This window comes from Leopardus geoffroyi, chromosome C2, assembly GCF_018350155.1.
Source record: "Leopardus geoffroyi isolate Oge1 chromosome C2, O.geoffroyi_Oge1_pat1.0, whole genome shotgun sequence".
NCBI lineage: Eukaryota > Metazoa > Chordata > Mammalia > Carnivora > Felidae > Leopardus > Leopardus geoffroyi.
This window is the reverse complement of record NC_059333.1, coordinates 158,778,389-158,803,834: the sequence shown is the minus strand read 5'-3', so window position 1 is coordinate 158,803,834 and position 25,446 is coordinate 158,778,389. Positions and strand designations below refer to the sequence as shown.

Genomic DNA, 25,446 nt, shown 5'->3' with positions numbered 1-25,446 from the left:
TCCCTCTTATTTTAGGTGCAAAAAGCTGATACATTTTAACTTGAAAACAAACTAGCCAAAACCTTCAGCATGTGGCTTTTGCATGCAGGAGGGAATCAGGGTAAAATGAAGCATCCTAAATTCTGAGGTTCTCAGCCTCAGAGAACCACCTGGGGATTTAAAGTACTAGGAATCCCCAGGGTCCTGCCCAAAATGCTGTGGATTTAATTGATATGGGATACACTTTCTTTAAAAGCTCTGCATGGGGTGGGGGAGAGGATGCCTGGGTGCTCAGTCAGTGAAGCATTCAACTTCTGGCTCAGGTCTTGATCTTGCAGTTCCTGGGTTTGAGGTTGCATCAATTCTGTCCTGACAGCTCAGAGCCTAGAACCCACTTCGGATTCTGTGTCTCCCTCTCTCTCTCTGACCCTCTTCCACTCGCACTCTCTCTCTCAAAAATAAGTAAACATTAAAAATGTAAAATATCTTAATAATTAAAATTTTTAAGTAAAAATAAATAAAAGCTTTGCAGGGGCATATAATATAGTGGGCAGCAAGTTAAGAGCCAATGATGGACATGGTACCTTGCTGCTCAAAGCCTCGTATAGGACACAACATGGACACATCTGGGACTTTGTCAGAAATAGTCTTTGGCCCCTCCCAGACCTCCTCAGTTAGAATCTACAGTTTAACCAGTTAACCCCAGGTGATTTGTGTCCATATGCACATTAAAATTGGAGAAGCTCTACTTAGAGCTCATACCAATCACACTGACCCAATCTGTAAGGAGGTAAAGTACTCAGGAAATAGAGCTTGTGAGATTAGGAGTCTGACCAGAGGAGGCATTGCTACAGGCTCCGTGCTGTGGCTCTCAGAGAAATTGGGTGCTGGCAGAAGTGGGCTGAGCTTCAAAAGCTGTGCAGGATCTCAAAACAGAGCTGTTCTCCCAGTGGCTGCTGCCAGCTTTGCATTGCCGGTGGGGCCACTCTGATGGGTCTGTTCCACCACATCAGTCTGGGTGTCATCTGTGCTGACTGCCTAGTCATGTTGTAAAACATCCAGTAAACACACCCCAAACACAGAGAACCTTCTCAAGCTCCTCTATGATGGGAACATTTCATTCTCAAACAGACAAAACTCAAAACTCATTCCATGGGTGGTTGTAAATATTCAATCTGCCCGCGCCCCCCACCTGGTACCACCTGCCTCCTGGAGTCAAGTTTTCTAAGATTATTATTTCAAAAGGAAAGTAATGGAGAAATTAGGCATTGACAAGTGGTAAGTTGTTCCCATTTTCTTTTTTAGTTATGTTGGATATGTCGACTGAAAGAAAGCCAACCTCAAAGTAGGTTAATAAATGCTTTATTCTTTGTTTTACTGAAGCCTATAGCCTGGGAAACGGTCTTTCAGATTGCTCTGAAGGACTGCTCCAAAGCTTGTTAGCTATGGGGGATATTATATACAAAAAAGGGAAAGGGGTATACATGCTTGCAAACAGCTCTCCAAACACTTGTGCTTCACAAGGTGTAATCTACTACAGTTGTAAGAACTAAGGTTTACTGATTTCCACATAGACACGAGAAAGGCCCTTAGGTCATCTTAGTACATTATATTTCTTTAAAAAAAATTTTTTTTAACGTTTATTTATTTTTGAGACAGAGAGAGACAGAGCATGAACGGGGGAGGGTCAGAGAGAGGGAGGCACAGAATCCGAAACAGGCTCCAGGCTCCGAGCTGTCAGCACAGAGCCTGATGCGGGCCTCAAACTCACGGACCGCGAGATCATGACCCGAGCCGAAGTCGGCCGCCCAACCGACTGAGCCACCCAGGCGCCCAGTACATTATATTTCTATCATATCTGGTTGTTTAAAAATATTGCTTGTATATCTCTGCTTAACTGGTTTTCTGCTTCTTCCTTTTCTTGATTTCTCCTTGAGGTCACTTGAGATGGTCATAGATGGCTGACATCAGTCACCTACTGCAGTTTCAATGCACAGATATTTTCCAGTTGCCACTCCATATTCATTCTTGGTCCTTCCCAACCCTGTCCCGAGATGTGGGAGGTTGACCTTGGACTGCCCTCCAGCTTCCAGTTGGGTTAAACCAGTGCCAGTCTCTGGCAGGAGATCAGAAGGAGAGTCAGGTCCAAAATACTTATTCTTCCACTTCCCTCTGTACTTGACCATGGGTTGGCTATGCCCCTTCACTGAAGGCCACAGCTTCTGTCAGTTAGCCTGCTCCTAAAAGTGGTTGCTAGCCCTGGAGTTCTATACCACCATGTCAACTTTCCTTAAGCCATCTGCCTTTTGTAAATCATCTTTGAACTCTCCTCAGTTACCCTGCTTCAGCATGCCATCTGTTTCTCTTCCACATCATCACCCTTTCTCTAGTATCAGACTCCATTCTCTGTTGCCATCCTTGGTGACTGGAGCATTGAAAAGAATCCTGGGGTGTTTCAGATGGGTGGAGTGGAGCCTCGGCACAGATGTACATCCTTCCTGCTGAAAGATCAAATGGCAACATGCTGAAGCCTGCCACTAGAAAGCATATGCCAGAGATAACCAGAACAGCTACCTGGCCCCTTGGCACAGGAGCTTGTAGCATACCCCCAAAGGCAGCAGATGGCCTTTATGACATTGCCTACACATCCTCCAGGTTGCTGGCACTGTTGATAGAAGACATTTGCTCCAACAGAGGCTGGGCAGTGGGCTGATGTTGCTTCAACTCTTCTTCACATGGCCACTCCACCCCAAAACCTATTTTCCCAGGATTCCACATATTGGCATATGATGCCATTGTTCATCCAGTAGGTGAGCCTCCCTAGAAATCACCTATAGGAATGTTGAAGACACGATGACAGGCCCAAAATGGAGTTGCTTATGCTAAGCCCAACTCACAAAACCAAATTTAATTACAATTTTGGCTGTCCCAGAAATGGATTCTTAAATCAGTTAATGAGGAATTTCCTGATTAGGTTAGGTAATCTGCCTGATAAACCCCCATCCCCCATAAGGAAAGTAATCTTGGAATAACCAAATTCCCCTTTTTGTCTAGTATAACTTACCTTTTCCTGCTCCCTCCTGCCTATAAAATCTCTTGCCTTGTAACTTTTCAGAGCTCCTTTCTACCTGCTAGATTGGATACTGTCCAGTTTATGAATTGCTGAATAAAAGCCAGTAAGACCTTTAAAATTTACTCTGTTGAGTTTTGTTCTTTTAAAGCTTATCAATTTTTCTTTTTTTAAAAAAGTATTCTCAAGAGTCACATGATCTTCCAACTGAGCCAGCCAAGCACCCCAAATTTTGTTCTTTAGCAGTTTTGGCAATAAGGATGGGATCAAAAGGAGACCAATAATGGCCATGTGGACAATGGGAAAGGCTTTGGTGCCTGTGAACCCTTAGTTCTCCATCTTTCTGTTTCCGAAGGCCATGAGTCATTTTTTTCTCAGATCCGAGTTCTGTTTCCCTTCTGTTGGAACTCTCTAGTCTTAATGGCTTTCCAGTCTGGGGCTAATGGGTTAGTTTAGGCTGACAGGAGTCTCCAACAATGCATACTAGTCCCTAGCCCTTGGTTAGTCTATAGTACCATTTCTTTGGTTACTGATGGTATCCACAATTGTATGTCGTTGGTTATTGTTGGTTTCAGCTAATGTGCACATAAGGTAAAGAAATAATAGATCTATTGTTATGGGAATCCTAGAAGCCAAAACTGTAAATTTGGTGGGTTAGGTTGAACACTTAGCACACCTGTCACCTAACTCTGAGACTCCTGTGCTGGTCGCTGAATGGCTTAGATTGACATTAGGGCATCTGTCAATCTCAAGGAAACGTGTGTTTTACAAGTTACCACCATAAAATTCCCAGCCCATCCAAATTAGGTATTCATTTGGCTTTAAGAGATTCGGGGCTTAGCTAAAGAGATGGCTCCTCAAATTCTGAAGAGTTGAGTGCTCTACCTTCCAGCACACCTGCTTACTTTGCTTCTAAGAACTATGGTCCCGAAAGCTATAGATTTCTACAAAAATGGCAAAATCTTACTAAAGACAACCTAGAATTGTAATGACCATTATGGAGAACATTCCAGTTAGGTAATTCTTTTAAGAAGAGCACTTGAAAGCAAGGGTTCCCAAATCAAACAGAATGGAATACCTATGTTGATTGGTATGTAGAAGCCTCCAAAGGGCTTCCAGATGTAAAAATAGCTTCATTGCAAAAGGCTAATAAAAATTAAAGACACAAGAGGTCCCCGAAACCAAAGACTGTAAGACTGATTGACTTGTACCTGAGTACTCGCAATCTACTAATCCTCAATTTGAATTGCTGTTCCACTTTGAAGAGACTATGAAAGAGTTATGTTTTAAAATAAGATCACCAACATGGTATCGAGGCCTGTATTAGGCTCCACACTGTGAGTGGAGCCTGCTTGGGATTCTCTCTCTCCCTCTCCCTGGTGCCCCTCCCCACCTCAAAAATAAAATTTAGACCACTGGGCCTACTGGTGATCATTTTCAGTTATCTCCTCTCCTTGGTCGAAGACTGAACTAAAGGCCCTAAAGAATTTCCTAAACCCAGATAGGATCCCCTAAAGTTTTCTGAAGAATTTAGAGTTCTCATTAGGGCCTATGATCCTGGACTTCCAGATTTTTACCAGTTTGTGCATACAGTGAAGCTCAGAAAAGGAGACAGGAAGCAGAATGACATAACCCCAAGAATGATATTCAAGATTCTCAGTCTGCAACGTGGTCTCCTTATGGATCAGAAAACGCTTGCAAAATATTGCAGCAGATATTTTAAAAGCCATTCCTTGCATCTTCCCTGCCTGCACTGATTGGTCTATTATCAAACCTGTGAACCAAAGAAAGCTGAATCTGAGGCAGACTAAAGCGTGTCTGAACTCTCTTCCTATAGCATTCTGGTTTCTATATAATGGATGATACTACCCAACCTGCTCCAGCTGCCTTATGTGTAGATGTAATACCTCCTAGGATTAGTGGATTGATTACAAGGCAGAAAATAGGATGGGAAGCCACAGGTCTGAGTGAACTTGTGACCATAGCTGAGCACTTTGAAAGGATCTTGGAATGGACTGTTAACAAAGGTCTGCTAAGTTAGTGTCCTTACAGTTTTAATAGGTGTAAGGCCAGAAACCTAAAACAATACCTGGGCTTCTCCCATTGCACCCTCCTAGGGGTCCATCATCAAAACACCCAGACATGTTGTCTCATTTATAATCAACTGGGACACTGGAAAAAGACTGCCCCCAAAGGTTTTGTGCAAATCCTTCAAATAACTCAAATACCCCTATATCTGCTTTTGAAGAAGGGCCTTATATGGGCCCCTCCCAGGGGTGACAGGACTTCGAAGGATTCTCCAGTAAACTGCTGCTAGTTATTTTCATAAACAGCCAAGGGGAAACTAAAATTAAAATCAATAGAAAACCTTGCCAAATTCTGATACCAGAGCTGCACTCTGCTTGAAACCTGATCTCTCATAGGCCAACAAATCCCTCAGAGTAAAAATAAATAAATAAATAAATAAATAAATAAATATTAAATTAAATTAAGTTAAGTTAAAAAGAAGAAAGAAACAAAGATATAAAACAACAACAATGACAAAAATCTCCATAGATGGGTATCCAATTAAATTCAGGGAGAGTTTTTATCTCAACTAGTACAAATGACTAAGAACTTTCACTGAAATCATTCCTTTTTGCTATGATACAGCTCCCATCAGTCTATAAAATAGAGATCTCTTTTGCCCCTAATATAGACCTTACCTTAGAATATCCTGACTAACCTAAAGCTGATGTTTTAATGTTCCTTACAATCCAGGCTTAATAAGCAGGGGGAGAATTTCCAGCAAAAGATCCCTAATTTAATCGAGGTGTCCAAATATCTGTGGGAGACCTCTAATACTGACATTGGGAGAATAAAAAAACAGAATCCATAAAAATTCAGAGAGACCTAACGAAAACTATTCCCAAGTTATCTCCATATCTGTTAAAATCTGAAGCCATACAAGACCTCACGCTAATAGAAGACCTAATTGCCCAGGGCCTAATCATTCCCTGCCCCAGCCCCTGTAACATATCAACTTTGCCAGTCCAGAAATATTGTAGGTAGGGATAGAGATTTGTCTAAGACTTGAGAGCTATTAAACAAGATAGTTATTCCCAGAGCACCTAGCTTGCTTAGTTGGTAGAGCATACAAATCTTTTTTTTTAAGTTTATTTATTTACTTTGAGAGAGACAGAGAGACAGAGAGAGAGAGAGAGAGTAGAGGAGGGGCAGAAAGAGAGAGAGAGAGAGAGAGAGAGAGAGAGAGAGAGAATCCTAAACGCTGACAGTGCGGAGCCCGATGCAGGGCTCAAACTCATGAACAATGAGATCATCACCTGAGCCAAAATCAAGAGTCAGATGCTTAACTGACTGAGCCACCCAGGCACCCCAAGTAGAACATACAACTCTTGATCTCAGGGTCACAAATTCAAGGCCCATGTTGAGTGCAGAACTTTATTTAGGGGAAAAAATATAGAGAGTTATTCCCCTTTCCCAGTTGTTCCAAACCCTAACACCCTGTTGTCACAAGTCCTACTGTAAAGGTTAAATTGTAGTGTAGGGCTAACCTGTAGCCTTGAGAAATAACAGCTTTGTTTTGACACTGTAGGTTAAGAGATAACAGGCCTGTCCTATCAATCAAGGGAACAAAAGTTCAAGGGAAATCAACTGGATTGGTGTTTGGATTGGGGCAAGGGCATGTTGAGAACTTTGAAAAAGTGGGCCAGAGGCAGGGTCAAGGAGGTCAACTGGTTGTGGCTTAACCACAGAAGGTCTGAACTGCTTCCACTCCCATCTGGGAACTATTTCTTTGTTCTGTTCCCAGGTGATGATAAGATGATGTGTTCGGCTATAAAAACTCTGTACCCCGGCTGTTCAAGGCCGCACTCTGATCAAGAGTGTCAGTCCCGATGGGTCGGCCTTGCCTCTCAATTGCAATAAACTTTGTTGTGACTGTCACTGATGCCCGTAGCATTCTGTTTCAGGAGTCATGTGGATGCAACAATACCAGATGTAAAATGATTCACTGTTGTAGACCTATGTTCAACCTTCTTCAGCATTTCTGTAGACCTCAGCTACCAATACTTGTTTGCTTTTATTTAGAATAATCAGTAATATACCTGGACAGTGGTGCCTCAAGGGTTCACTGAGGCCCCTTATTTTTCCCAAGTGGTCCATCAAGATTTAAGTCTCTTTCAGTTCCCTGGGAAATCAACCCTTCTACAGTATGTAGACTATCTCCTGCAATGCTCAGTTACCAAAGAAGCATCTGTATAAGATTCCATTTATCTGCTGCAACAGTTAGCTGAGAAAGAACAGGAAGTCTGTACGGAGAAATGACTTGATTTACCTAGTCATAATGTAAGTGCTGTAGGAATCCAATTGTCTCCAAAGATAATTTTAAGCTTATTCAAGCATTCTCTAGGCCCATGATCGGCAGTAGCTTTCTGGATTTCTACCCCTGGCTGGATATCATAGACTCTGGGTTCCTGACTTTTCTCTATCAACTTCTCCACTCTATGACCTTCCTGAAAATGCAGTGAGCAGGCCATTATAAGATTTACAAAAGCACTATAAGAACTCCTGCCCTAGGGCTATCTAACTATTCAAAGGCCTTCACCTTTTTTGTGCAGTAGAGAGATAATCAAGCCCTGTGAATGCTCACACAAGAGCGTGCTGATAAGAATAGGCCTATTGCCTATTATATCATACAACTTGATTCACTTGCTCGTGCCCATCCCAATTGCCTTAAGGCCTTACTGAAGCTGCAAAGTTAGTAAACATTTCCATGGATTTAGTCCTAGGAAATGATGTTTATTTCACAAGCTCCACATGCCGTCCTAAGTCTTCTTAATTCTGAATTGACTCATCATTTCTCTGCATGCAGACCAACCTCCTATGAGATCCTTCTGCTCTCACTACTAACATACAGGTTAGTATGCAACATTGCAACATTCTTAATCCTGTCCTTGTCTGATGAAAATGAACCCCACGACAGAAAGGTAATCATGTCCCATTTTGTGATACCAAGTCTGGATTTATGACACACTTCTTTGATGAATCCCGATCTAATTTTATTTGTTAATAGGTTATCCTCTAAAAATGAAAAAGGGACTTTCCAAACTGGCTATTCTATTACTACGCAATATGAACTACTTGAGAGGGGAAACCTCCCACAAGCTAAATCAGCCCACCCAGTGGAGCTATACACCCTTACCTGAGCATGCCAATTATCTGAAGAACAAACTATTGATATCATATTTATAATGACAGCTGGTAAGCCTTTAGGATCAACCATGATTTTTGGATGTTAATGGAAACAAAAAGGTTTTCTCACATCCACTGGGACTCCAATGAAAAATGGACAGTAAGCAAATGATTCCTTGCTGCTATTCTCTTATTTTTCTGAAATTACTGTCATCAATTTGAGGCTCACACAAAGAGGACTGAAAATGAGTTTAGGGAAATGTCCCAACTGACTTTCATGTAGTAGCAACAAAAACTATAAAGGTTTTGGCATATGGGGATGAAGTCAATTCTTGCTTCTGCAAAAAAAAAAAAAACAAAAAAAAACAAAAAACCCTGACCCTTTGAGCTCGACATTGCCTTTTGTCCTCTTGAAGGTCTTGTGACATGTGCTCCCGAGTCATAGAAATCACAATGGGCAAACAATGTTTGTAAATGGAATGAACAGTTGGGACCATGGGAGACAACGTGGCTGCTTGTTTCTTCCTAGTGGAAGAGGGGGAGAATTTTTCCTCTACCCTCAAGGTCTTCTAGCCGGACTAAGAATTAAATTTACATGTGAAAGGTTAACAGGAGAAAACCAGAAAGTTTTATTGCATGTGCTTGGAGGTCCAATAATGAAATTGAAACCTAAAGAAATGACCAAGATGGCAATTTTTACACATTTTAGGTAAAGAGAGATGATAAATTAGTGAGGAATTTACAGGATAAGGAACACAGGTATTTGGAAGCTGTAATTGGTAAGGAATTCAAAGCAAAATGAATTGGGCTGAGGAAGTAGATTGGTGAAAAAGTAACAAGGTTTATTTCTACAGCTTTCTCCACTTTAAAGTCCATATCGCTGGTGATAAGGGTGTCTTTCTACTTCTTAGTATAGGGAGGCTATTTTTCATATGGGAGATTTGTTTCCTGCTTTCAGGAGGACAGAGATGTGTCTAAGTGTCCTTGAACTGATTGTTTAAGTAACCTTTGCTAAAATATTCAAATATGCCAAATTGGCACACTGTGGGAGCCTACCCTAAGCCCCTACCTACGCTGACTCCCTCGCAAGCCCTACCTTCTTGTTCTTGCGTTCATTTAACCACCGTGGTGCAGCTAAGATGACTCAAACCATAAATAAATACTGGTGGACAGACTTCTAAAAAAATTATAAAAACTGTTTATCAGTGTCTTATGTCTGACCTGTCAGGTTCTTAACCTGGAAAAATTATTTTTCTTTCCAGAGTCCTCAGACCTTCTTCCTCTGAACCATCTGAGCACCTTCATTCAAATGCCACCCAGTATGGATTATTAATATATTCTTATTATTGTATATATAATTTCTGGATGGATTGAAGCCTTCCCTTGCTGAAAGGATGACACCCTCACACTCACAGTAGCAAAACAAACCGTTGGCAAATGCAGTTCCTACCTGGAGTTTACCCTTCACACTATCTAGTGACTGAGGCACCCACTTCACTTTGAAGATCAGATGAGCTGTAACTAAAGCTTTGCAAACTTCTTGGAACTGTCACTGCTGCTATCACCCTCAGTCATCAGGCAAAGTTGAAAGAACTAATGGAATCACCAATCTCCAAAATCTCCAAACTCACTGAAACTGCTGGACTCCCTCGGCCTGAGGTGTTGCCTTTGGCCTTGCTGACTTTTGCAGTACCCTCTTTGTGAGATAGTCACCAGTAGACCAGTGTCTTTTGGTGTACAACCTTTTGTCGATCCCTTGTTGTACTGTAAGTCTAGTGTTGTTATGCCCAGAATTCGTGATCCCCAAAGACCACCAGGGAGCCCAGTCCGATGCAAAAGCAAAGAGCCTTTATTCGAGCTAGCTCGAGCTCAATCCCCTACCTGCACCGACGCAGCGGTGAGATGTTGGAGAGAGAGAGAGAGTTTTAAAAGCACAAAGGTTTTATAGGGATCTAGGGGCAGTTGGTGGGGTAATGGTCGTGGCCTTAACCGATTGGCTGAGGAAGGGTCCAAGTCCCATTACGCAGGTTGCCAGGCGTGGTTTGAACGGGAAGTTTGAACGGGTGAGTGGGAAGTTACTCAAGGGGAGGAGGCATGGTCTGAGGTTTAGAATGGGAATTTCTTTCTGCGGTTTTCTCGGGAAGGGGGCCATGTCGGAGACATAGTCACTCAAGATGGAGGACACAGAACAAAACGGAGTCGGCCGGCCTAGGTCCGCTCTTTCAGTGTCTCATGCTAAAACCTCTCAACAGCAGGTTCAGAATCTCTTCCATATCCCCAATTCAAAATATCCTCTTGTTCATGATTTGGTATTTTGGAAAAGCCCCCAGAGGAACATGGTCCCTGAGCCCTGTTGGAAGGGAACATTACCAAGTGCTCCTGATAACCAATACTTCTGAAAAACTAGAAAGCACTGAACTTTGGGGCACACATCTCCCAGCTGAAAAGGATCCTCCTGACACTTGGTCCTCCTCTTGCACTGGTGACCTTAAAGCCAAGTTGCCCAGGAAGCTGATGATTTCATGTGGTAGACAGTTTCCTTTCAAGACACCAGAGCAAGAATTCATACTTTCACTAGCCTCAAACGTGAAAGCCTTTCTTTTTCTCTTTCTCTCTTTCATGTTGGCATTGGCTTGGAAAGATGGCATCACCCACATCTCCCAAGCCACTCTTAAAGGGGATAACCTTTCAGACTGCTCTATTTGTCATCAAAACCCTCCCATCTGTCCCTGATGCTGGAGCCCCCCTGGTCCTCCCTGTGACCAATTTTTCTTCCATTCCCAGTGAAACCATAAACTGCAACCGAAGCCACCTGCAGAGTCCAGAACATTCAGCGCCTTTGCTTTAACCTTTCTTCTGCCATAACTGTATGGACTGAGACAGGCAGGGACACTTTGAAAACATCAGTATAGTACATTTTTACAATGACGTTCTTATGATTATCTAAACCCAAACTGCTCCCGGCCTAGAACTGCACTTTTCTCCACATGCACCCACTCTCCAAAGAGCTTAGAACTATCTTTTATTTTAGAACAAGAAATTACCTTCCCAAGTGCAGTGAAAGCCTAACTGATCCATGGCTTAACTGGGCAAATGAAAAGTCCTAGTGAATAAATTCATTAATAATAATACTTTGATGGGAGCAGCGTGTGTCCCAGCAGCATTTATTTTTGTCTGTGGTGGTTTTGAGGAAAAGCATATTTCTTTGGCTTATGAATACCTAGATGGCTGGCACTTAACCGGGCAGTGCCTTTGGGGTTATCTAATTGAACCCCTAAACTGCCAACTATGAAACTGGAACACCTCACTGGTCAATTTCCCTCAATCTGTGTTGCTGAAACAAATAGGAATTGCCAGAAAGCATTCACGATTCAGAATTTGCTTCTTTTGGTGGATCTCTAGGAGCTAGAGTGCAGATGAGGCTATGATCATGAACCTCTACTTAACTCTTGAAGATATTCCAGAATCTACTGCTAAAGCAGAACTGCCCAACAAAAATCCCTAAACACTCTGGCCAGAGTTGTTCCCCATACTAGAACAGCCCTTCATTACCTTTTAGCTGTGCAGGGAGGTGCTTGTGCTGTAGCCAACACTACTGGTTGCACTTGGACGAATGCTTCTAGGGAGGGGTGAGTCTCAGCTACAATAAGATCACTCACCCAGCCAATTGGTTTAAGAAAGCGACTCCTTCAGTGAGGTCTTCCTCACTGGGTCATTTATTTGACCTTGATTGGTTTGTGTCTTGAGCACCATGACTCCAAAGTGCACTCCAGACACTGGGAGGTATTCTACCTTTGGTAACCATAGTAGTCCCCCTGATGCACTCTGTTCACTCAAAGCTTTAAAGGCATGCTTGCATCCACTAACCACTAAGGAAATCATCTCCCTAATATTACAAAGTCACAGGCCACCAGGGTGACTCAGCCAACTAAGCCTCTGACTTCAGCTTGTGTTATGATCTCGCAGTTAGTGGGTTTGAGCCCCATGTCGGGCTCTGTGCTGACAGCTCATGAGAAACTTAAGCAAACTGAAACCTAACCAGCCTGTGCCGCTCCTGTACAACTGCTTGGCGCGCCGGGGAACTCCTGCCCAATCAGTGCATTGTCCGTACCCCCCCCCCCCAGCTTAATGTCAACCAATCAACTCCCCCGCTGACTGGAAATCCCCCAAACTGTTTACCTCCGCCTATAAAAAGCCTGCGCAAACTCCCCTCGGGACCTCGGAGCCTCACTGTTTGTGAATGCGCGGAGGTCCAGGTTTGAACCTGAAATAAATGGCCCTTGCCGCTTGGCTTTGACTCTGGACTCTGGTGGTTCGTTCTTTGGGGTCTCTCGAGCTTCGGGCGTTACACTCAGAGGCTGGAGCCTGCTTTGGATTCTGTGTCTCCCTCTCTGTCTCTGACTCTCTCTCTCTCTGCCCCTCCCTCATTCACACTCCATCTCTCTCTCTCTCAAAAATAAATAAAACATTAAAAAATTTTTTCGAAGTTAGAAAAGTAACAGAGAGAATAATCAATTTAAAGAATGTGAACCTGACATTGTGGCCTTTGATTACCACACAGAGATTCAACAAAAACTGTGAGAACTCCAGAGTGGTATAGCTGGGAGTAGTGCATTAATGTCTTAAATTTTGTTCACATCTCTCAGTTAGGCTGAGAGTCTGACTAAAATGGGGTGATTGGGGCGCCTGGGTGGCGCAGTCGGTTAAGCGTCCGACTTCAGCCAGGTCACGATCTCGCGGTCCGGGAGTTCGAGCCCCGCGTCAGGCTCTGGGCTGATGGCTCAGAGCCTGGAGCCTGTTTCCCATTCTGTGTCTCCCTCTCTCTCTGCCCCTCCCCCGTTCATGCTCTGTCTCTCTCTGTCCCAAAAATAAATAAATGTTGAAAAAAAAAATTAAAAAAAAAATAAATAAAACAAAATGGGGTGATTGTTAAAGACAACAGGACCAAAATGGAGTTGCATATGCTACGCCGCCTCCCCCCTCCCCCCATCACCAAAATAAGACTTAACAGTTTTGGTAACTTACTTGCATTTTGGTCTCCCAGAAATAGAATCTGAAACCAGTTGGTTAAAGAACAAAATTCAAAATTTAAAGATCTAATTGGCTTTATTCAGTGATTCACAAATCGAGCAACATACAGTCTAGCAGATAGAAAGAAGCTTCAGAGAGCAGTACAAGGCAATACATTTCATAGACAGAAGAGAACAGAAACAAGAATGTTACACTAGACAAACAGGTGGTTTGGTTATTACAAGGCTACTTTTCTTCTGGGGATGGCAGGGGTTCTTATCAGAGCGATTACCTAACTAATGCGGATGGGAAATTCCTGATTGGTTTCAGATTCTGTTTGTGGGACAGCCAAAACTGCAACTAAGTTCAGTTCGGTGACATGAGGGGGAAGAAGAGAGGGGCCAGGGAAGGGGTTGACAACTCTGACTCCGTCTTGCAACAGCCACTGTTCTGCGGAGTCCTTAGAAGAGCAGAACTTTCTTGGAATCATGATAAGCATCTTGAGGGTTAGACACCTGAAAAGTCCTCCCATCTCACAATACTGAGCAAAAAAAGGTCAGCCAACCACTGAGGAGCCCATGACCAGTGAAAATTTTCTCCCAGTGTGGGTTTAAGCCTTAAAAATACCGTCTCCCCTTGTCTTCTTCAGATGGGCACACCCACTGAGTTGAGTTGCCCTTCCTGGTTTGCAAACCTAAATAAAGATTTGTCTCGGTTTTCCTTCCTCATAGGCGGGCTCCTGAAGATTTTTCTTAGCATAAGCGACTCCATTTGGGGCTCGCTGTCCTTAACAAGTCAATCAAGAATTTCCTGATTACTTTAGTTAGGTAATCTACCTGATGAAACCCTGGCATCCCCTTAGGAAAGTAACGCCGCAATCACCAATCTACCTTTTTGCCTCATCTAATTTTTTCCTGTTCCCTTCTGCCTGTGAAATCTCTAGCATTGTATAGTTCTTCCAGCTCTTTCCATTCTATCTGCTAGACTGGATGCTGCCCGATTTGGGAATTGCTGAATAAAAGCCAGAAATATCTTTAAAATGCACTCAGGATTAAAATTTTGTTCAGGAAAAAATAAAGGGGGGGCATGGGAAGGCACAGGTTTGTGTGCCTGTGGCTGGAAATTGTAATGCCCGAAGTTCCAAAACCTCCCACAAAAGACCACCAGAGTCGTGGGTCAAAGCCAAGCGGCAAGGGGCGTTTATTGCAGGTTCGAACCTGGACCTCTGCGCACTCATTGCCGGTGACGCTAAGAGGCCTCGATCAGGGTTGGTATAGGGTTTTTATAGACAGGGACAAACAGCATAGGTGAGTGAGGGTCCTGATTGGTAAATTTTAAAGTAAGGACATTTGTTGTTTTCTGATTGGGCGTCCTTTGTCTGTCCTTCGGCGAGAAGGCTTTGTCCGTTACTTGTGGTGGGAGGAAAAAAAAGGGGGAAGGGGAGGAATGTGTTAAGCAAGCAAGATTACAGAAGCGAAGGACGCCAGTTAGTTTATGTACAATTACTACAATTACTCATTTCATTACATATCAGACTACATTCTTTTAGGAAGGTTTACAACCCATTCTACTACACAGCGGGTTACATCCAGGAAAGGTCTCACAATGCTCATAGCAGACAGCAAGCAAAACAGACTTCTCAGCAATTGTATTTCTTATCAAAGATCCATAATACGCGGAAGAGAGAACTTAGCTTTAAACTAAGGCAAGGCTGTCATTTGGATTGTTCTTTTCAGAAATCAGCAAGTATCCCTAGATGTGGTGTGATGGGGAGAAGAGGTCCTCCTGGAGTCTCGAGCGGCCCCCATAATAGCTCTCCCTTTGGCCAGAACCGGTCAGCTAGATCTTGGCGTTCGCTATTTTGCCCCCTAGTTTTGGATCCTAGTCTTCCCTGGCGGGCAGAGGCCTGGAGGGCAGCCGGGCACAGACGCTGGAGGGGATGTGGGCAAATTGGGCAAGACTGATAGAGCGCTGGGGCCTGACAGGGCATTGGAGAGTGGAGGGCAGGCGCCCAGAGGGGAAGACAGGGTTGCTGAGGACGGGTCAGGCGGCTCACAGGCAGCTGAGCACCGTGCTGGCGCCACGGAGAAGGCGAGACGTTGGCCCTCCCAGCTTCCTAGAGCGGCCGCCGAGAGGCGGGGCGGCGGCGCGCGTGCGCGACCTGAGCCGAGGGAGAGCTGGTCTCTGGGCCACGGGTTCTGGGCGGGTGGCGTGGCTGGAGGACTCGCTGTCGGGGACCTGGGGAGGTGAGCCGCCGGGCGGGGCGCGGGGCGCGGGGGCGGCGGAGGCGGGGGTGGGGGGGGGACGACCGACAGTGAGGGTGCACGGCTCGGGAGGGCGGCGGGGACGCTCGGCCCCTCCCGGGGTGAGAGTCAGGGGTCGGGGGTGCTGGCTGAGGCCCGGCCTGGAGGCGGCGCCCGGGGCGGGCGGTCTGGCCGGGCGGGGATCCGGTCCCCGCTGCGGTGAGGAGTGTAGCTGGAAGCGCTTTGCAGCCCCGGGCAGAGAGTTGGGAGTAATGGCTTCTGTGCTTTATCCTTTCTCCCAATTATGCAAACAAAGCGTACTCATTAGGGACAATTAGATGACGCGGGTGGGAGCCAGAAAAGTGAGAATAACCGCAGTCCGCAAATAGTTTCGTTTGGATGCTTCCTGACATTTTAAAATTTGCTCCCAATTATGCACATTCGTACACGGGTGCGTGTGCCTTTCGAAATGGGATCGTACTGTGGCCTTTAAAAACTTAGTATTATTGGGATGCAAAAGTATTGTGCTAAAATTTACATAATACTTACCATAGGGTACAATAAAATCGACCACTTTAACCATTTTCAAGTGTGGCAAAATTGAGCGGCATTAAGTACATTCATACCCTTGCGTTTTGAAAATGATGATACCTTCAACCGGCGGAATGCATTTGTTGACATAGCGGTCAAAATTGGTGCTAGCGTTAGTTAGGACGCCACCGAGACATATTTCTGTGAGGATAATTAAAAGGAAACGTTTTCGTTGCAGTTTATTTTCCATAGTTAGTACACACTACACAAAGCTGTAATGCTCACAAAGTGACGCTTGTGCAGGAAAATAGCAGAATCTTGTGTATTAGGGTGATTGCCTCTTTTCAAAATGAAAGTGTAGCATATAAAAGGGAGTTTTAATTTTTTCAGTATACATTTTTAAAGATTTTATTTTTAACGAAAAGGTTTTTTTAAAGATAAGGTACAGCTCTTAAAACCACCGTACTGTCTCTGACTTGCATAGGCCTAAGAAGTCAGAGAATGGTCGGTCCCCTTCTAAGTTACAAGTGGTGGTCAGGAAAGAACACCACCCTGTTTCGAGCTGTATGCAGTGCAGAAGTGAAAATGCATTACTATTAGTACATTATTTGCAAGGGAATGTCAGTGAGTGGTTTTAGTCATAATTTGATGAAGGGATTTCGGAGAACTTGCATCTGCTTACACGTGTGTGTGTGTGTGTGTGTGTGTGTGTGTGTGTGTGTGTTGAGAGTCTGATGAATGGGGGTGCTCTTACCTGTCGTGTTGATGATGCTGAAGAAAGGCAGACAAATTTTGGTTCAAAATGTAGTCCTTACTGTAGGTCGAAATGATGGGAATGTTTTGAAGATAAACCCTCAGTATATACTTAGAAAGGAAACTGACAACAGCATCACAAATACTAAGTCTGCCACTTGAAGTTTTCTGAGGCTCCTCGTGTCCAGGAAGTATCAGTGCAAGGGCATTCTGTGATGTCGGAGAGTTGCTTGGGAGTAGAAATACATAACGTATAGTAACCGTAACTTACCTTATTTGTCAGTCTTCAGGATTTTTGTATCAGAAACGCTCTGAAAGAACTCCCCAGGTGAATCATGAGATGCTGTACAAGATTGGATTTTTGAGCTTAAACTTCTGCCTGATCTTAAACCTCTTACCCTCCTTCCTTGTTTTATTACAGTGTGTCGGACCAGACATGCCTATCTAACATGCCATGTGTTTCCTTCATTTTCTGTCTTCCTGTAAGCTCTGCAAGGCGGTGGTGTTTTTTGTTTATTTGTTTTGGTTTCTTGTGGTGTTTTGGTTTTGGTATCCTTATTCGTTATGTAGTCCTTAGTGCCTGGGGCATAGCTGGTGCCCAGTAAATACTGTTAATAAAAGAATGAATCTAAATTGAGATAAGAATAACAATATTTAATACCTTTGATTGCCATAGTTTTTTTTTTTTTTTTTTTAATCTAAGATAGAAATACATCAGAAAAAAGTGATAACAGTTCTTCCATTCCAAGACCTTTTTCTTGAGGCGCCTGGGTGGCCTGAATGGTTAAGCGTCCAACTTTGGCTCAGGTCACGATCACAAGGTCCGCGAGTTCGAGCCCCGTGTCAGGCTCTGTGCTGACATCTCAGAGCCTGGAGCCTGCTTCCGATTCTGTGTCTCCGTCTCTCTCTGTGCCCCCCTCTCAAAAATAAGTATATATTAAAAAAAACAAAAAAAAAACCAAACCTTTTTCTTTTGAATAGTTGTGGACTTAGAGAGGGTTGCAGAAACCGTACCGAGTTCCCTTATATTCTTTGGTCAGTTTGCCTAGAGTTAATATCTTGCATAACCATAGTACAAGTCCTCAAACTTCAGAAATTGACAGTGTACAATGCTATTCATTAAACTGCTGACTTCAATTACAGAGTCCAGCAGTTTCTCACTAGTGACCTTTTTCTGTTCCAGGATCCGATCTAGAATCCCTCATTCCACCATTCCGTGTAGTTGCCCTGTCTTCTTGTTTTCCTTCAATATGTGACAGTCTCTCCATCTTTCCTTGTTTTTCATGACGTTGACACTTTTCAAGTATGTTGTATGGGTATTTTTAGAATGACTCTCACTTTGGTTTTGTCAGATGTTTTTTCCTGCTTCGATTGAGGATGATGTTGCTATGTGTTATTACTGTCGATACTGATTTTGACCTAGTGGTGTCTTCATGTGTCACCGTTGTAAAGATACTGGCTTTCCCTTTGTAACTAGTGATTATTTGGGGGAAGACACTTTGAGACCTTGCATGGCAATATCCTGCGTTTCTTTACTGTTCACCCACTAATTAGCCTTCTTGGTGGATCTTATCACTGTAATGGTCTAGTGGTGACTTTGATTTCTGTTATTCCTTCTCCAGATAATAATTGGAATATTTCCTGAGGAAGAGTTGTGCCTTCTTTCCCTTTGTTTTATTTCTTCAATTATTTGTATCTGTGTGATGTTGGATACATATCCTTTGGGCTATGATGCGGTGCTAATGGTACTTATTTCGTTGCTTAAATTATTCCAGCTTTGGCCCTTGGGGGCTCTTTGCAGTGGCTCCTGCTTCCCCTTAAAGTGTCCACATCCTTTTTGGTATCTTTCCCTGACTTTCTGGCCCCATACATTAATTGTGTTTGTTGTATCTTCCCTTCCCCAGCCCCCAAGACCACCACTTCTCCAAAGATCCCTGGTTCCTTTCTCCACGTTCACGGTTTATTGGAGAATGATACTGAGAAACCAAGTTTTGGGCGCTGGGTTTGAGCTCACTTCTTCACTGATGTACGGGTTCAAGTATACTGTAACACTCTAGTTATGTACTGGAAGCAGTCTTTCTTGTTTCCTTATCAGCGTATAAAATAAAGCACATGTACCCTCACACTGGTAGGAAAAACACGGGAATAAGAGACTGCTAAATGAGGATTAAAAAAAAATTTTGTTAACATTTATTTATTTTTGAGAGAGAGAGACAGAGTGTGACCTGAGAAGGGGCAGAGGGAGAGAGAGGGAGACAGAGAATCTGAAGCAGGCTGCAGGCTGTGAGCTGTCAGCACAGAGCCCCATGCGGGGCTGAAACGCACGAACTGTGAGATCATGACCCGAGCCGAAGTCCGGCACTTAACCAACCGACTGAGCCACCCACGTGCCCCATAAATGAGGATTTTAAAAGAAAACGAAATACGTCATGTATGAGCTGAAGAAGCAAAATGACAAAAAAGGAAACTGTCCCTGAAAAATGCCCAGATAATTGTTTGGGATTTCCCCTGTTTTTACAAAGCCATTTTCATTGCAGGATTGAGACTGGGCCTAAGGTATGAAGCTCTGGGAGAAGAGGCCCGATCAGCTCAGGTTGCCGCCTAGGCCTGGGATGGGTGAAGTTTTATTTCTGTTCTCAAAAGCTGGTTGGGACATGGAGAAACCCTGAGGCATTAGGAAACCTGAATTTAACTGGGCAGCTTCAGCTCACTGGCCCCCATGTCTTTACTGTGCCCTGGGTCTTTCCAGAGTCTGACAGGCCCTGGAGGTCTTTAGCTTTCTCCATGTTCATGGTTGCAGAGGCTAGGCCAACCCTTTCTCCCCGATTGAAGGCCTGGAACCCCTCGCCAGGTTCCTAGGCTTTCGCCCTCTTTTTCCCGTCAGTCTTCTCATCACCTGTGTCCAGATACTCCGCTGGCCTCTTTGGACATTTCTGTAGCAGCTGCTTTAGAACAGGCCTGCTTGGAGGCTTATTTTTGGTGCTAATTGTGCTGTGGATCTCCATTTCCTGAGATAGGTCTTGCCATTTCTATTTCCTGCTGGGTGCCTTCCTTCAGAACATTTGTCTCCGGGCTCAAGTTCATTCTCTTTAGCCTCACTGCCAGATTTCTGGTCACCGTGAGCAGCTTTCTAGTCCTTTCCTACTTGGGTTTCTTGCTCTTCTCCAGTCTGTTCTGCAGGTTTGTTGGGGAAAGTCTCTGTCCCTCTTCCTCTGACTTTCAGCTGCCTTCTGAGCAGTTGTTTCTGCTGCTGGGGCTCAGCACGGCTGGAGCCTGTCCCTCTTGCTCGGCTCAGCCTTCTTTTGTTGTTGCTGGTCTTCAGGTCTGTCTGTAGGCCTTCAGCCACTTACTTTATCATTTCCCTCCTTTTCCTTTGCTTTTGTTTCTCCAGTACTTCTTCTTTTTCTCCACTGTTTTTCCACATCAAAGCTTCACGTCTCTGCCAGAACTTTAGCTGACTCCTCAGCATGCATGATCCCTAATGTAGTTCTTGACTGGACTGACTCTTCATGCCCTGAGAACAGGAGTGTAGTTTTGTGTGTGTGTGTTAGCTGGATGGCAGCCTGCTTTCCGTCTTGTGTGTGTTTTTCCTGCTTTCCGTTTTGTGTGTGTTAGCTGGATGGCAGCATGAGCTCTTTCCGTCTGGTTAGTCACTCTTTTTTCTCTGTCCTGACAGCATTGGCTGAGTCTGGGAGATAGCGAATAGGTATTGGTTTATAACCAAGTAGGAGATGGCTTCGGAGTGAAGGGAGTGATTTCTTTAAATGTATTTAATGGTCGCAGGAGATGGAGGATGGTTTCAGGGGACGGTGAACATCATTTGTGACTTGGTGCACTCAGTTATGGGACCCTTTACAAGAGGTACCGAGGCCGGCTGTTTATCTCACCCTTTTTGTGGACTCCTTTTGTTTTGTCTCTTTGTCTTAACATTCTTGGTCTTTGTTTTTTCTTTTGCATGTTGTGTTTAGGGGTAGCATTTTGCTCTTTTCATTGTCTTCTTATTTGCCGGGTCATGTCTTAGTTTGGTCTCTTTAATTTTTAGGAGATCTAAGGTCACGTGGTTGGTTTTTCCATTTGCGGTTTTTGAGTGCAGCCACCATTTGCTCTCAGTACCCCTTCAAGGCTTGCTGCCTCTCCCCCTCAGTGCCTGTCCCTGTGTCCTGGGAGCTGCTTGATACTCATTTAGTGTGTTTGGCAAAGAGAATTATTGATTACTTTGATGATTGTAAAAGTGACATGTAAAAATTCACGGAATACTGGTTAATAGGAAGGGAAAGCCTTTATCCCACGTTCTGGAGAAGATAATGGGTGAGAACACTCTGGCAGCAAGGCTAAGAAAGTTTTTGTGCATATTCCAGCTGTACTTTATTTTTATTTTAAGTCTTAACTAGTTAATAACTATAATTTTTAAACCTTGTCCCATAATTTACTTATTATTTTAGGAAAATGGGACAAGACAAAATATATAATGAGGAAAGTAACAGGGAGGCAGATTTCAGACACACCAGTTTAAGCACTTCTAACATTTTGGCATTTTTGCAGTCTTTCTTTCTTTCTTTCTTTCTTTCTTTCTTTCTTTCTTTCTTTCTTTCTTTTAATGTTCATTTATTTTTGAGAGAGAGAAAGAGCACAAGTGGAGGAGGGGCAGACAGAGAGGGAGACACAGAATCTGAAGTAGGCTCCAGGCTCCGAGCTGACAGCAGAGTCTGATGAGGGGCTTGAACCCATGAACCATGAGATTGTGACCTGAACTGAAGTCAGATACCAACTGAGCAACCCAGGCACCCCTGTAATCGTCATTTTCTACATGCATTCTTAAAAGAAAGAAAAGAGAGAGGCGTAGTACACAAATGTTACGTTGAAAAATGAAATAAAACAAATAAACTAAAGGTTCCTTTAACTACTATTCTCAAACTCTCCGCTCCTGTATTCAGTAAGAGTTTTTGCGAATTGCCCAAGCCATCTTAAATTCCTTTGAGTACTTATGTACATCACACGTACTTACACTTAGACGTATATATGGTTTTAGATTTTTTCTACAATTATATCTAAGTTTTTTTTTTTTTTTATATCTTAACATGTTTTGTTATTGATGGGCAAGGCGGTCAAGAGCAGCTTCTCCTCTCTTGCGTAACAGCGTTTAGAGTAGCCTTGAGCTGGGGACATTTCCTTGCAAAGAGATGAAGAGCACTCTGGGCTTATTGCCTTCTGAAGGACTATTTTTCTCTGTTCTTGCTTAATGTATACCCCTTTGTTCTGCCTATTGCATGTGTCAGTGACCCTCAGGCCTACCCCTGCTTTCTTTATTTCAGACCCCACCGGCAAGGGGTTGAGGGTCCTACTGCAGCATTGGGTGTAGTGCTTGTCTCCACACTGTCCTAAACACGTTGCCTGCCAAAGTGATCTGCTGCGCATGGGGAAAGCAATGGATTGCAAGAGGTTGAATCTTGTGCATTCTTTCTCTTTTCTCTTCTTGTGAGTAAGTTTTGTACTACTTGAGTCAGGTGTGTATTTTGTTTCTTCTTAGCAATAGAATCGCGCTCTGGCCTCTTGTGTGAGTAGCATTTACTTGCCTGTTAACCTTGGCCACACAGTCTGAGCACCCAGCAGACAGTGAAACAGTAATGTTAAGAGTCCAGTACAGTCTTTTAAACTGTTGTACTAGATATTTCATCCTGGGAAGTGCTACACTTTTATTTATTTCTATCGATGAACAAGTCATTTATTTCCAATATTGTGTTACTACAAAGAGTACTCCAGTGAACACCTGTGCGAATGTCTGTATATCTACCTCTGCAAGTGTTTTTCCAGGGAGATTCCTAGAAGTGAAATTCCTGTAGCCGAAGTAATGGGACTTCATAGTTTTGCTATAGACTTTCACACTACCTTTCCTGGTGGCTGTATGCATTTACGCTTCTATCGCTGTTTTGTTTTTTGTTTTGTTATTATTCTTTTTTCTGGTCAAGAGGTTTTCAAATATTGTAGTCGTATATCACACTTTTCCTTTTATTTTCTTAAGAAATCCTTGCTTACTCTGAGGTTCTTACTCTTTTGTTTTTGAAGTTAAGTCTTTGGAATTCATTTTGTGTGTAATTGTACTTTTATTTTTATTCCCTAGCCAGTCGTCCCTATGCAAGTCATTGATGTCTGTCCTTTTCCACTGTCTTGTAATGCCACTACTGTCATATACCAGATCAGTGTGTGCATATAAGTCTTTGGATTCTGTGCTATTCCTTTTATTTGCAGTTTGTGTATTCCTTCAATAATACTCACTTTTAATTGTTATATTTTTATAATAAGCTGAATTGTATGGTAGGACAAATCTTCCCACCTTTAAAATAAAAGGTTGTCTTCACTATTGTTGACCTTTACTAATTTTTGTAATTTGTAGATGTTTATCAACTGTGAAGAAAGTTTATATTGGGTTTGTTATGATTTTATAGACTTTTCAATTAATTTAAGAAGAATTGATGTCTTGGAAATACTAGATTTCATATGCTTAAGACTTTTTCAGATATACTTTGTCTTTTGGTAGTTTACTATTTCCCCCATTAAAGTTGTGTACATTTTTTTAAGAGCTTTATTTCTGGGTATTTTATGTTTTAGTTATTGTTGGTATTTTGTTCTGTTTCTAAATAGTTGTTGCTGTTATGTTAGAAAAGTATTGATTATACATTGATATTCAGCTTTTTAAAAATATTTTAAAAAATTGAAAAAAAAAAAAAGAGGTTAGAGTGGGAGAGAGCCAAAGCATAAGAGACTCTTAAAAACTGAGAACAAACTGAGGGTTGATGGGGGGTGGGAGGGAGGGGAGGGTGGGTGATGGGTATTGAGGAGGGCACCTTTTGGGATGAGCACTGGGTGTTGTATGGAAACCAATTTGACAATAAATTTCATATATTAAAAAAAAATTTTTTTTTAAAACATTTATTCATTTTTTGAGAGACAGAGACACAGAGTATGAGCGGGGGTGGGGCAGAGAGAGGGAGACAGAATCTGAAGCAGGCTCCAGCCTCTGAGCTGTCAGCACAGAGCCGGCCGTGGGGCTTGGACTCGTGAACCGCGAGATCATGACCTGAACCGAAGTTGGACACTCAACTGACTGAGCCACTCAGGTGCCCCCATGTTTGTTTATTTTTGAGAGAGAGAGAGAGAGAGCGCGCGAGCGAGCGAGCAAGCTGAGAAGGGGCAGAGGGAGAGGGAGACAGAGGATCTGGAGCAGACAGCTCCACGCTGTCGGTACAGAGCCTGATGCGGGACTTGAACTCATGAATCGCGAGATCATGACCTGAGCCTAAGTCGGACACTTAACCAACTGAGCCACCCAGGTGCCCCGACATTCAGCTTCTTAATTACCTATCATATTTTAAGTTTTTCAGTTGATTCTCTTAGACCTTTTAGATGGATGTTTATATCACTCATGAGTCATAGTAGCTTTTAAAAATTTTAATTTACTTTTTTTTATTTTTATTTTTCTTAAAAATTTTTTATTAACATTTATTTATTTTTTGAGAGTCAGAGAGAGGCTGAACACAAGCAGGCGAGGTGAAGAGAGGTAGACACAGAATCGGAAGCAGGCTCCACGCTCTGAGCTGTCAGCACGGAGCCCGATGCAGGGCTCGAACCCACGAACCGTGAGATCATGACCTGAGGTGAAGTCAGTCGCCCAACCGACTGAGCTACCCAGGCGCCCCTAATTTTATTTTTAAGTGATTTCTTTACCCAATGCGGGGCTCGAACTCATAACTGACCGTCGAGTGTCTACCAACTGAGCCAGCTAGGCGCCACATCTTTGATCCTCCTTTTCTAACAGTGTCTGCATATTTCTTCCTCTTCACCTCCTCCTCCCTTCCCCCTCCTCCCCATCTTCCCCCTCTAATCTTTCCTCCCCTTCCTCCACCTCTGCCCCCTTCTACTCTTCCTATTTCCTCTCCTCCACCACCACAGCCGCCGCCAATTTGGTTGCCTTTTATTTCGTTTTGTTGTCTGATTACTGAGGCTGAGACTGCCAACACTATGTTAAACACTCCTCATCCTCCCTTCCCTCCTCCCCTTCCTCCTCCCCTTCCTCCTCCTCTTCCTTCTCCTCTGCGCTGCCAATTCGGGCGCCTTTTATTTTGTTTTGTTGTCTGATTGCTGAGGTTGAGACTTCCAACACTGTTAAACAACCGTGGTGAGAGTGGACATCGCTGTTGTGTTCCTGATCTCAGGGGGAGTGTTCTCAGTTTTTCCCCATTGAGGATGATATTAGCTGTGGGCCTTTCATATATGGCTTTTATGATGTTAAGATATGTTTCTTCTATCCCAACTTCCTTGAGGGTTTTTATTAAAGGATGCTGTATTTTGTCAGATGCTTTTTCTGCCTCTATTGACAGGATCATATGTTCTTATCCTTTCTATTAATGTGATATATCACGTTGGTTGATTTGCAAATATTGAACCAGTCCTAGAGCCCAGAAATGAATCCCACTTGATCATGGTGAATTAGTCTTTTAATATACTGTTGAATTTGATTTGCTAGTATCTTGCTGAGATTTTTTGCATCCACATCCATTAGGGATATTGGCCTGTAATTCTCCTTTTTTGTGGGGTCTCTGTCTGGTTTGGGAATCACCATAATGCTGGCTTTAAAGAATGAGTATGGAAGCTTTCCTTCCATTTTAATTT

The 25,446-nt window shown here is 43.3% G+C and overlaps 1 protein-coding gene and 1 long non-coding RNA gene across 3 annotated transcripts in view; both read left to right on the top strand.

The window, feature by feature from the left end:
- The first annotated feature begins 6,381 nt into the window (after positions 1–6,381).
- LOC123575885 lies at positions 6,382–12,539 on the top strand. Its single transcript, XR_006701062.1, has 2 exons — positions 6,382–7,967; positions 9,505–12,539. It is a non-coding gene; the product is annotated as an uncharacterized LOC123575885 (long non-coding RNA).
- A 2,727-nt stretch (positions 12,540–15,266) lies between these two features.
- ZNF445 (zinc finger protein 445) overlaps positions 15,267–25,446 on the top strand; it is a 33,088-nt gene continuing 22,908 nt past the window's right edge. For both annotated transcript variants that reach the window (XM_045436800.1, XM_045436799.1), the window contains exon 1: positions 15,267–15,498. The gene's annotated coding sequence lies outside the window, so the exon portion shown is untranslated. The remainder of the gene's footprint in view (positions 15,499–25,446) is intronic.